Raw genomic sequence first — 12,714 nt, forward strand, 5'->3', positions numbered from 1 at the left:
TAAGGGGCAAAATGGGCTCTTTGTAATTAATAGATGTTCCAGGTATTGATCTCACCCTTTAAAACTCCCACTAAGATGGGCCTTGCTCATGCTCATTTGGGAAGGAAACCTTTGACATGCATGCATGTATGATCAACTTAAAGATGAATTGGGTAGCAAAGTAAACATACTAATTGCCAAGATTTCCATAGTCGAAAGCATTTCCTTTTCAATAAATCTGGTTGAAGAAGACTCTGAGAACAAGGGTTTCAGTAGTAAGCAGTTACTAAGAGAAAAATAATCTGGCAACACAGCTGAATAGGTGAGGGCTCAAGCAGAAGGAATGAACTTTTATATGCCACCTCATTTTTTATCAAGTTTGAAGGCCTTATGAGTCTCAATAAAGGCTAGAAGAAGGCTTTTCTTTTGCCCACAGTTGCACATGCAGAAAATACTGAAGTCAGCTGTTTCTTCAGAAGGAAAAAAACCATTCTTCATCAGGTACAAAATCAACAAAGAGAGGGGCATTCCCAGGGGTAATCCAAAAAATCAAGAAAGTCAAGGTAACGGTGCAATCAAAATGCTGCCCCTTTATACATGCATGCAATACACAGTGTCTCTGGTCACACTTCCAAATCCTGCTGGAAGCAAAAATGGAACAAGCGAAGGATTTCTTCCCCCACCTCCATCTTTTGAGTCCTTATGCTCCATACAGAAATTCTTCTTCAACGCCCACCTAGCAGAAAAATTTAATCTCTTGACCACTTCTCCTGCAGAAAGCTTCTGATCAGGACCCCTTTTACCAAGAGAGGCTTCTTGGTTCCTGCTCATCTCTTCCATGCCCAGGCTGCTCTTTCATATGATGGCTTTGTCCCCCCCCAAAAAAAAGACTAAGTAGGAAATGTGTGAAGGGGAGAATCAAAAAATTGCACTCTTTGCACCTCCTCCTTGCCCCAAAGAGCCAAGGAAAGACATGCAGCCCAGGCAAAAGATTAGAGCACACCACTTCCACTATTGGGGTGATCCCCAAGCTCTGTCAGCTCCTCATGGCTTCATTTCATTCTTCCCTGTTTAATTAGTAGGGAAGCTGTTACTGTGGCTTCTTTCTTTCCAAGCAGCCATAATTCCAGCAATAAAGAAGCAGAATACCTGGGGGTGGCAATTGCCTCCTCATTCTCTCTCTCTACTTTCATATGTGTATTTTACAATTTGTCCTCTTCATTCTCTCAATATGAACTATCCACTTTACTTTTTTCATGACCATGGTCACCCATTCAATATTCAACCCACGTAAGTCACACTTCTGTCATGAAATAATGCTAGACTAGATTTAGTGGGGAGAGATAAAATCTATTTTTAAGCAAGCCAATCTTATTTATATATACTGTATTAATGTGTGAATTAACTTTCAGACTGAAGCTTCTTCAAATTAACTTTTAGATAGCGAACTGCTTCAAATTTTGCAAACCAATTCTCAGTTCAAAACATGCTTACAAGATAATACTTTATTATTTTCAAATTCATATATTAGAGAAAATTGCTTCAAAGTAATTTACTAAAGAATGAACTATAAACATATCAGTGCATCTATTAGGAAAAACTGTGTATGAAAAATAAATGATATTTACTGATGAAGAAAGGAAATATAGTGGAAATATAGAACTTAAACTGACACAGAAACTAGAGACAGAATGATTTGTTCAGTGCTTTGCTTCATACCTATATTTGTAACTTTTATAAAAAGGTATATATAAATCAAAAAAGATTCTTGAATAAAGCTAGGATCCTGGTGCCTCAATGGCCACAACCATGTAGTTTTCTTGACAACAATATGAAAATAGTTTTTTTTTTTCCCTTCTTCATATGTCAGTCTTGGAATTTTCTCTTGGTCTCTCATCCAAGAATAAACCAGAACTGATCCTGCTTCCCTTTTTGAAATCAGTTAAGGTCAGCTAAGTTTATCAATGTCTATGTGTTTAGCTTCAAATTGCAATGATAAGTTCAACAAACAACTCAAGTTGCATCAAAATCCCCATAGATATTAGAAATTCAAGTAACTTTCTTCTTCCACCTGTAAATTAAAAGTGTTTGTTTACTCATATGACTGAGCAGCAAAATCTCAATGATCTCTAGATGGCAACAAAGAGAATCAGAACCCAATAACTTCCTCTGGAGTTTTGCAATCCAGATATAGTAGTCCAGTTTTTTCCTACCACATGTAATGATGTAACGTACTACTGGTTTGGAAACTAAATGCTCATCTCTTTCTTTTATAAGCACCAATGCTGCATACTGCCTAAACCTGATGCTTACTATGTGCCAGGTTGACAATAAAACATTATACAGTAAACTATCTGTTGCTAGATTAAATATGAATCATGCATATTGAGGTGGAAATTCAAAGGGGCTTTTTCCTAAAAAAAAAAAAAGATTTCAGATTTCAGTTTTATTGTTTGCTTAGTTATTTGTTGGTAATGAGATAATGGTGTATTTTATAGTATTAGCCTTCAGTATTATGGGTGGTCCTCGCCACTATTTTCTTATCTATGGAATGATAGGATCTATGGGATGATAATGATTGATGGATAGATAACTGGTTTTTTTCTATCAGTTACATATAAAATGGAGAGCTGTCAAGATTAGATGTTGTCAAAGAAGTTTATGAAAAATATATAATTCAAATCTTAACAAAAATTAATTCAACAACATAAAATATCAGTGCTGAAAGCAGTTTTGTCAGACAGACTCTTAGATCCATTTTGGAAAAATAGCAAATATGTAGTTTTTAAATCAACAACAACAATTAGTCTTTTGTCAAGAGGGAAGGACAATGACTGTAAATTCCAATCTTCTGGTCACCACTAGCCATATCTGAAATAAAGGTGAATGGGATAGTGGGTGTTTGGTGGTATGGGTGGTCGGCGTGGCATATGTATGGGTGAGTGAATGCATTGGCCTTGGAGAAAATGTGAGGGGTGGTAAAGGACTGAGGGCAGGAGAGGAGGAAGGCAGGAGCACTGGAACTGTGAAGGGTAGGGTGTAGGTAGAGCAGAACCAGGGTGGTGGTGTCAATGCAGTGCCTGGAGGAAGAAACTCAGGCTCAATCCTGACAAGACCAGGTGGCTTTGTTTGGCTCTAGCTCTGTGAAACTTTCACCTTTAATCTTTAATGAGTTGCACTTCCTCATGCAGAGTATTATTTAATTTGGGAGTCCACTTGTACTCATGGTTCCTACTCAAAAAGCATACAGAAGCTGTGGACAAGACAGCCTTTGCACAAGTTCACTGTGTGCTCCAGTTGCTCCCATTCCTGGTCTGGGAAGATCTAAGATACATTGCTTTGATTCTCTTTAAAAGGTATAAATAATGTGTGATAGTTAGTATACTGTAAGTTCTTCCCAACCCTGTTGTAGTGTTTTCATAACTCCAAAGCATATTTTATGACAGTTGATGGCAGATATCTGCTTTGCCTTGGCTCTAGTTGCAACACACATAGTTAGCACAAGTAGTTCTGGTAGATTCCTCTGAGCCTGAAACATCTCAAACGAGCCTTATAAAAAGTAATTTGCAGCACACATAGAACTCATTAAGTGATTGTTTATTGCAAGTGCCTGCTTAAAATATTATGTATTCAGAAAATATATGCATACTGTCACAAATTTAGCATAATGATAATCACTACAGTATTCCCCCATTTCTTTAACAATGCGTTACTTTTTGTATATGCACAAACAGCATACACAATGTACTTTCTTGTATGCAGAAGGCATAAAAAATCTAGAAATATTTCTGTGCCTGAAAAATAGTACGTCCAATAGTATGTCCATTTGATGACACATTAATTTGATTAGATTAGATAACCTTTATTGTCATTTTTTACTGTGGGCACAACGGCACACATTAAAAATGAAATTTAGTTGCTTGCTCTCAGAGTGTACACATACATAACACACATTTAAACATACTATTTACAACATATGTATACACCTACACCCTTACATATAAGTAATATATATCTATTAATCACTGTCCATCTTGAATACGTAACAGAAGGAGGAAGCTTTAGAGTTCACAAGGTTAACACTGTATGGAATGAAACTATGACTGAATCTGGATGTTCTGCTTCAGATACCACAGAGCCTCCTCCCAAAAGGTAACAAGGAAGGAGGCCATAACTAACTATAACTAAAATGCCATTGATTTCAGCAGGTCTCCTCTAAATATGACATTTGAATCCTAATACTTGTTTATATTATTTAAAAGAGATACATTTTTGAAAGGGAAGAAATGATCTGATCCTAAGGGAAATTAACCTTGATCTTTCATCAAAGATCTAGAGACCAGTGTTCTGCTTCTGCTACCATAATGGATTTTATGACATGATCCTGCCTGCCACAAGTATATTATATTGATATAATATAATAAATATAATATAATAAATATAATATAGTATAGTATAGTATAGTATAGTATAGTATAGTATAGTATAGTATAGTATAATAATATAATATAATATAATATAATATAACATAACATAACATAACATAACATAACATAACATAACATAACATAACATAACATAACATAACATAACATAACATAACATAACATAACATAACATAACATAATATAGACATTATATTATACATATAATATAATATGCATGTATTCTGCAAATTAACTATTCCCAATCCTCAGAGTAATCCATTCAGTCTCCCAGAAGGTCAGCTCCCTGTGCAATAAGGCAACCAGAACTGACAAAAATCTTCTTCAATATATATAAATGACATGGCAGTGAACAGGGCATTGGCCTAATACTTATACATCAAAAAGATTCTCGCACACAGTGAATCAGATTCCCAGTCTCCAGCCCCAACAGAAAAAGCAGTAAATTGAACAATGGAATGCACAACTTTTTCTAATCCAAGGGCTGCATTCATTTACAGACCATACCAAGGACCAGGTAGTAGGCATCAAAGTAGTAGTTTGGACCAGGAACAAACTAAATTTGATTGCCATTACTATATGTAATCAAAATTAATTATACATAGTATAATGATTCTCCCATCATGTTTTTAATCATTTTCTTCTTCTCCTTATATTAATAAATTTAATTTAGGAACCACCTTTGGAGAACTCTGTCAGCATTAGTTATGCATATCAACTTTCATACCACCAATGGACATCAACCAATGATGGAGCTCAACTAATGATGTTCTTCCAATCATATTAACTTTTCATAGACCAGTTTTTCTCATCCTCATCAACTTTTAAATATATGGATTTCAACTCCTAGAACTTGCCAGACAGAATTCCCCAGCAGTGTTGGGCCTGTCATCAAACCAAAAGAGACACCTATTTCGGGCAACAGAAGCAGAGCTATATCCCCTCTTTTCACATATTCTGTTGAGCTTTTTCATATTCCTCTCAGACATTAGTGTGTCTTCTACTTTATCCTCATGGTAATGTCTAATCAGCTTCTACACAGAAAATTGGGAACACATATCTCATATTTCAGCTCAGGCAGCAAAATATCTCAGGCTAAGCAGTTTCCAGAATTCCAGTACCTTCCTATAACATAAACATGGAATTATTTCATGTCCTAAATTCTGAAATGGTAGAGAATAGATCTTCACTGTCTTCAAAGATCTTCACTGTCTTCAAGTAGTTGAAAATGTTGTCATATCCATGTCTCCCAGTCTTCTCTCCCCAAAGCTAAATTAGTCTCCTTTTCTAGGACTTTAATTCTAGTTCTCCTAATTATCTTCCAGGGCAATAATGAGGATATCGTATTCATTACACCAGACCTATATAACACATATTTTTGGCAGCACTAAGCGGGGAATCGGGAGCTTGGAATTATGAACAAAAATCAGAGCCAAAGGACTGATGCCATTTCACCACAGGAAATTAGAACCAGAATGCCTTAAATGTGCATACTTTAAGGATATTTGCGGAAAGAAAATGGCAGGTAGCACTTAAGTTGTTTTTAAAAACCAGATGAGTTCTAGAATTCTACTAAATCAATCAAATACTGTATTTGGTGGATACTAGCTGTCATTAGTTAGCATCTGACAAAAAATAATGTAAAATGTTTGAAAGAAAAGAAGAACATATATACTTTTTTTTTTTTGCTTGCATCATAAATCTATTAATCCTACAAACCCTTGAGAACAGTGTTGTTCAGGCTTGGCATGCTTAAGATGTATGGACTTCAACTCCCAGAATTCACTAACCAGCATGCTGCCAACTTGAAAAATACTGCTTTAGAAAACTCATCTAGGAATATCAATCAAGCTGATCAAAAGGAATTCAACAAAGGATTTAGCAATCCTTTCCAATGTTCAAAGAATCCTTTAAAGACCTTTTATTTTTCTGACCTGAGAGAATTGCCATTTCTCTAAAATTTACTCAATATATATATACCCCAATTGTGTTTCCCACTTCTCTGACCTTCTCTAGTTACTTTGTGACTTTGACACCTAGCCAGCATGGAAATAGAAATTCCAATGCATATAGAAAATGTCAGGCTTAAAAAAATCAGTGAAACCCATATTCAGCTTTATTTCGAAATACAGAAAAACTAAATGTTAACTTTGGATAACTTTACTTATGAGAGTTTTATAGTTGATTTTTTAAAAAGAGTAAAAGATAAAGGTTTCCCCTGCCAGTTGTGCCTGACTGTAGGGGATGGCGCTCATCTCCAATTCATAGCTAAAGAGCCAGCATTGTCCAAAGACATTTCCATGGTCATGTGGCCAGCATGACTATATCAATAGCAATAGCACTTAGACTTATATACCTCTCCATAGTGAACTCTCTCAGCATATTGCCCCCAACAATCTGGGTTCTCATTTTACCAACTATGGAAGGATGGAAGGCTGAGTCAATCTTGAACCCCTTTAGGATCAAACTCCACGGTGAGGGTAGAGTTAGCTTGCAATACTGCATTCTGACCACTGTGCCACCATACATGCTATATATCAGGGCTTTTCAACCTTTTCGCCCACTGTACCACTTTTAGGATATGGCAACATCCAAGTACCACTAGTCACCTATCTCATGGAAAGAAGTAAATTATTATGGAGGATCCAATCTGGGTTGGATTGGGACCAGAAGTTTATTCTTCTGAACTTTTGGACTCATGCTGGAGCGCATCGTTAAGGAACTTCCCAGATGACTGACCCATCATTATCCTGGACACATATATTTGCCTTTGTTTGGGAAATTATTATGTAACCCCTAGAGGGAGAGGGTAAAATAACTGCATTTATAACCATTATCAAAAAGATCAAAAGCTTGTTCTTTATAATATTTTCTTTTCTCTCTCTTCCTTTTTCTTTTCTATTTCTTTCTTATTAGTATTCCTTATCTCTTTGTTTCTTTTCTAATATTTGTATTGTTTTTATCTTATTAAAAAAATTCTATTTAAAAAAAGAATATGGTGAAACAGACTGGGTCCAGACTGACAAAGGAATGAGAGCAAGGCTGTATGCTCTGCCCTGATTTATTCAAGCTATATGCTGCATATGTATTAAAGGAAGTTGGATTGGAAGAAGATGAGCATGATTAAAACTGGAGGAAGGAACATCAATACCCATCTGCTCAATCAATCAACAAGGTTGATAACATAACTCAAGAATGAAAAATGCACAGGATCTGCACACTCTAGTAATGAAGGAGATGGAACGTATTGAAAAAAATAGAACTAAAATTAACTAGAAAGACCAAACTAACAACAACAGATATCGAAGTGTTTATTTTTTCATTTGCACAACTCACCATCTGTTCTAGTTCTTTATTTCTTTTCTTCTTCCTTTGTATTCTTTGTATTTTGTACTTTGTTTGATTTTATTGTACACCAGCCAGAGTTAATTTAGAGTTGAGCAGTGGTTAAATTGAATAAATTAAATTAAAGCTACATAACTGATTTGCCAGCTTTGGTACTGGTTTTTTTTTTCACATGCTTGATTGGCTTCATTGGTCTAAATGTGTTGCTTTTGTGGACATTTGCTAATGTTATGTAAGCTAATGAGATGAAAAGACAGGCAAAAACTAATTTTAAATGATCAGGATGCTGGTTCCTTTAGAATCAGTTGATATTTTGTTTGGTGAAAGAGCTATTGCTACTAATTAGTAATATATACATTTTTTCTGAGGCATTATCATTATCAGTTTTATCATATAGCTGTACATGTGTAAATCATTATACAATTACATAATATTTTCATAAAATGTAAAAATCTTTCAAATGTTTTGAAATGTTGATGGGGAAAAATTATCAACTGTATAAATCATACTGCATTCTCTGTAGAATTAGTAGGCAAACTGGTTTAAAATCAGGGAAGTGTTTATGAGAAACAATAAAAAAGAAGCCACAGAAGTCGAATGTAAGTCCTCGACTTACAATAGACAATAATAATAACAAAGTTGGAAGAGATCTGGGAAGTCATCTAGTCCAACCCCCTGCTCAGGCAGGAAACCCTACACCATTTCAGACAAATGGCTGTCCAGTCTCTTCTTAAAAACCTCCAGTGTTGGAGCATTCACTGCTTCTGGAGGCAGGTTGTTCCACTGGTTAATTGTTCTAACTGTCAGGAAGTTTCTCCTTAGTTCTAGGTTGCTTCTCTCCTTGATTAGTTTCCATTCATTGCTTCTTGTCCTGCCCTCAAGTGCTTTGGAGAATAGTTTGACTCCCTCTTCTTTGTGGCAACCCCTGAGATATTGGAACATTGCTATCATGTCCCCCCTCGTCCTTCTCTTCATTAAACTAGACATACCCAATTCCAGCAACCGTTCTTTATATGTTTTAGCCTCCAGTCCCCTAATCATCTTTGTTGCTCTTCTCTGTACTCTTTCTAGAGTCTCAACATCTTTTTTACATCGTGGTGAGCAAAACTGGATGCAGTATTCCAAGTGTGGCCTTACCAAGGCACTGTAAAGTGGTATTACAAAAGTTCATTTAGTGACCTTTCAAAACGGCACTAAAAAAAGTGACTTATGACCATTTTTCACAGTTACAACCTTTGTAGGATCCCCATGGTCATGTGATCAAAATTCAGATGCTTGGCAACTGGTTCATACTTATGACCATTCTTGTCTCCCAAGGTCATGTGATCAGCTTTCGCAACTTTTTGACAAGCAAAGTCAATGGGGAAGCCAGATTCACTTAACAACCGTGTTACCAACTTATCAACTGCAGTGATTCACTTAGCAACTGTGGCAAGAAAGATTGTAAAATGGGGCAAAACTCACTTAACAAATGTCTCACTTAACAACATAAATTTTGGGCTCAGTTGTGATCATAGGTCGAGGATTACCTATAGTTTATAATGGATTTCTGCAGCTAAAAAAAAATTACCGAGGGTGGAGGTGTATTGTATTTACCTGCCAGACACTGTTTTTAGGGGCTAAAGCTAAACCTATAAAATTGGGACATAAGCTACTGAAAATCTGGTTGTTGATTTTCTGTGTTTTTCATGTAATTATTCTAAGTGAGCTTCAGGAACTTCAAAATATAAGAAACAAATAGTGGATAGCCAATCTGTTTGTCACACCTTCTAGCCAAACATGTGCTTTGATCGTTGTGGGTCTTTGGAGCTGAAACATTTGTTTGGCAGCAAACAACAGGAAAAGGCAAGCACAACAGGGAGCAGATTAATAATATACCTTTTTGAAAGTGGTAGTCCAGTCACAGATGTGAATATCCATATGTATGCAGAGCTCATTAGAGAGCTAAAGGCTTAGTACTAACAACCATGGCAAGGAATATATCAGGTTTAACCATTTATAAAGAAGATCTATCACCAGATTCATGTGGATAATTATTTAGATATTTTACACATGCTGCTAAAATGTTATAGAATTTTGAACTATTCTCTGTCAATGCATTTCATTAAATCTGTTCCATTGCATCTTTTTTTCCCCCCTTGAAATCTTTCCAATTTACCTCAAAGAAAGAACAGAAAGAAATGAGGACACCTTCATGTTTGATGGTGCATGAGCTCTGATTGGCCGCAGTCTTTTTCATTAGATGTGCAGGTAAATAAATAGAGGTACGACATTAACAAAATCTGTCTCTGGGAATTATTGGCACAGTACTGTGTAGAAAATATCCCTTGCATTTTTCAGCCTTTCTTATATAGGAAATGGGGTTGTTTTTTTCAAAAAAAGAGAAAATATCAATGCAACTCTGCTCAAGTTCTTGCACTAATCTTACAGATAACTGACCACAGCTGGGACCAGAATTTCCATTGCTAAACAAAGACAGTTATTGAGTTGCACCAATTGTACAATCTTTTTTTTTTGCCCTAGTTGTTAAACGAGTCACTGCAGTTGTTAAGTGAATCATAAAGTCATTAAGCAAATTGGGGACACTGCAAAAATCATAAATTCATGCCTGTTGCTAAGCTCTCAAATTTTTATCACGTGACCATGGGGACGCTGCAATAGTCATAAGTGTGAGAATTAATCCTTACTTTTTTAAGTGCTGTTGTAACTTTGAGTGGTTGCTAAATGAATGGTTGTAAGTCAAAGACTGCCTTAGTTATAAGATGACCTATAGCAGGGGTTCTCAACCTTGGCAACTTTAAGACTTGTGGACTTCAACTCCCAGAATTCCTCAGCCAGCTTTGCTAGCTGAGGAATTGTGGGAATTGAAGTCCACAAGTCTTAAAGTTGCCAAGGTTGAGAACCCCTGACCTATAGGCAGGCAGGCAGGCCCCATTTTTTATTGCATGATCAAGCCTTCAATTTCTATGGCTTCCATAACTTTTTCAATTACTTTCTAAGGATTTAAAGCCTTCTATGAAGATTTTTCAATCAGAAAGCAGGAGCACTCAAGAAGACAGGATAATGATAGAGAGAAATATGGAAAGGAGGCCAGAATGATTGAGGTTGCAAAAATAAGAGGAATATATATTTGAAATACTATTGCTAGGCAAAATTCTGTTTCTAGTTCTGTACTGGCAGATATTTGTGAAAAGTCTAAAGGGAAGGTTAAAAAAAGGCTATGCCTTTCCCCAGTGTTTATGCCCCAAATCTACCTCTGAAGTGAGGATGTATGTAAATTAGTGCCAGGTAGAAAAAAAATTCCTGCATTTTTTTTACATCTCATTTCATCTGAAGAAAAAGAATTTGCTTGAAAAAACATTACAAAGGAAAAGAGAATTACAAAGAAATTCTCATCAGTGGAGTCTGGTACTCTTCTACATATTTAGTTAAAAGCCCAAAGATTTTATTCTGTCTATCACTAAACAATCATTTACATAAGGGACTGTAGCCTCCCCAACTTTTGATTCTTTAGTTTGGTTCCAAAGAATTTGAAGGAAAAGCATTTTCAGCAGCAGTGCCATTGCTACTACTAAAAGGAAGCCTTGCTCTTGATAAATGATTGCAAAATTTCTATTTCCTCTAGCACAGTGGTGGCGAACCTATGGCACGGGTGCCAGAGGTGGCACTCAGAGCCCTCTCTGTGGGCACACGCGCCATCGCCCCATTCCTAGGCCTTCAGCTAGGTTTTATAAAACCTTTTCACTTTAGGCCTCCGCCGTCATGTACAAAAAAAAAAAAAGGTTCAATCAATCAGTCAATTTCAACTTTTTGCGGGAAAAAAAAAGATCTTGCAAAATTAGAATTGATTGATTGAACTTTTTAGTCCCACTCAGTCTGCCATTACCACCGCAGCCACGCCCACCCAATGGACCATGCCCACCCAATTGGCCACACCTACCTAATGGGCCACACCCACCCGGTACCTGACGATGCATAAGTGGGTTTTGGGTTGCAGTTTGGGCACTCGGTCTCTAAAAGGTTCGCCATCACTGCTCTAGCAGATACAGAGAAACAGTCTACCAAATTTTCTGCCCTCTCTCCAAAGGGAGAAAGGGAACTAGGTTGGTTATGAAAATGCAGGTTATATATGAGACAGAACACAATACCTTAACAAGTAACGATATCAAGTGCATTAAAAACGTGGTGTTTTTTAGACCTTCTGAGACTGCAATTAACAATTGAGATGTGCTGTGGAGTGCCCTAGAAGGTTGAACTGCTCTGATATTATTCTGTACTTGTAAATTCTGATGTCAAACTTGTGTCCATAAATTCTTTTGCACAAAGTTTGTCCTATGTAGAACTGCTGGCAGATGATGGCATATATCACACCGGGAGAAGAACAGACAAAGTTCTCTCTAATCTGTTTGCATTTATTAGGTGTGATGATAGTGCTCTTGGAGTAGATGTTGCGGTAAAATAGAAATCTGGACTTTTTGCAGGGCTGGTTCCTAAGTTGCAATCTTTGCCCTGTTGCTTCTTGTTGTTTCTGAGGACCTACTTCAGGCTGAGTAGTCATTGGTTTGCAAATATGGGCCTGCCACTCAGTGACTGAGACAATGCAGCATCATTGTACATTATGAGCTGAATGCAACCACATGTTTACTGGATCCGTGCCCCTCCTGGCTGGTACTGGCGGCCCGGGAGGGTACACGAGCCTGGCTCCAGGGAATTATAAACGCTTCTTTACGGGAGAGTGCCTTCCCTGTGGCCTTAAAGGAGGCGGTGGTGAGGCCCCTCCTTAAGAAGCCTTCCCTGGACCCAGATGTATTGGCTAACTATCGCCCGGTCTCCAACCTTCGCTTTGTGGCGAAGGTTGTTGAGAGTGTGGTTGCGCAGCAATTCCCTCAGCACCTGGAGGAAACAGTCTATCTGGACCCGCTCCAGTCGGGCTTCAGGCCGGGAT

This window comes from Protobothrops mucrosquamatus, unplaced genomic scaffold, assembly GCF_001527695.2.
Source record: "Protobothrops mucrosquamatus isolate PMUCROS unplaced genomic scaffold, P.Mucros_1.0 scaffold104, whole genome shotgun sequence".
NCBI lineage: Eukaryota > Metazoa > Chordata > Lepidosauria > Squamata > Viperidae > Protobothrops > Protobothrops mucrosquamatus.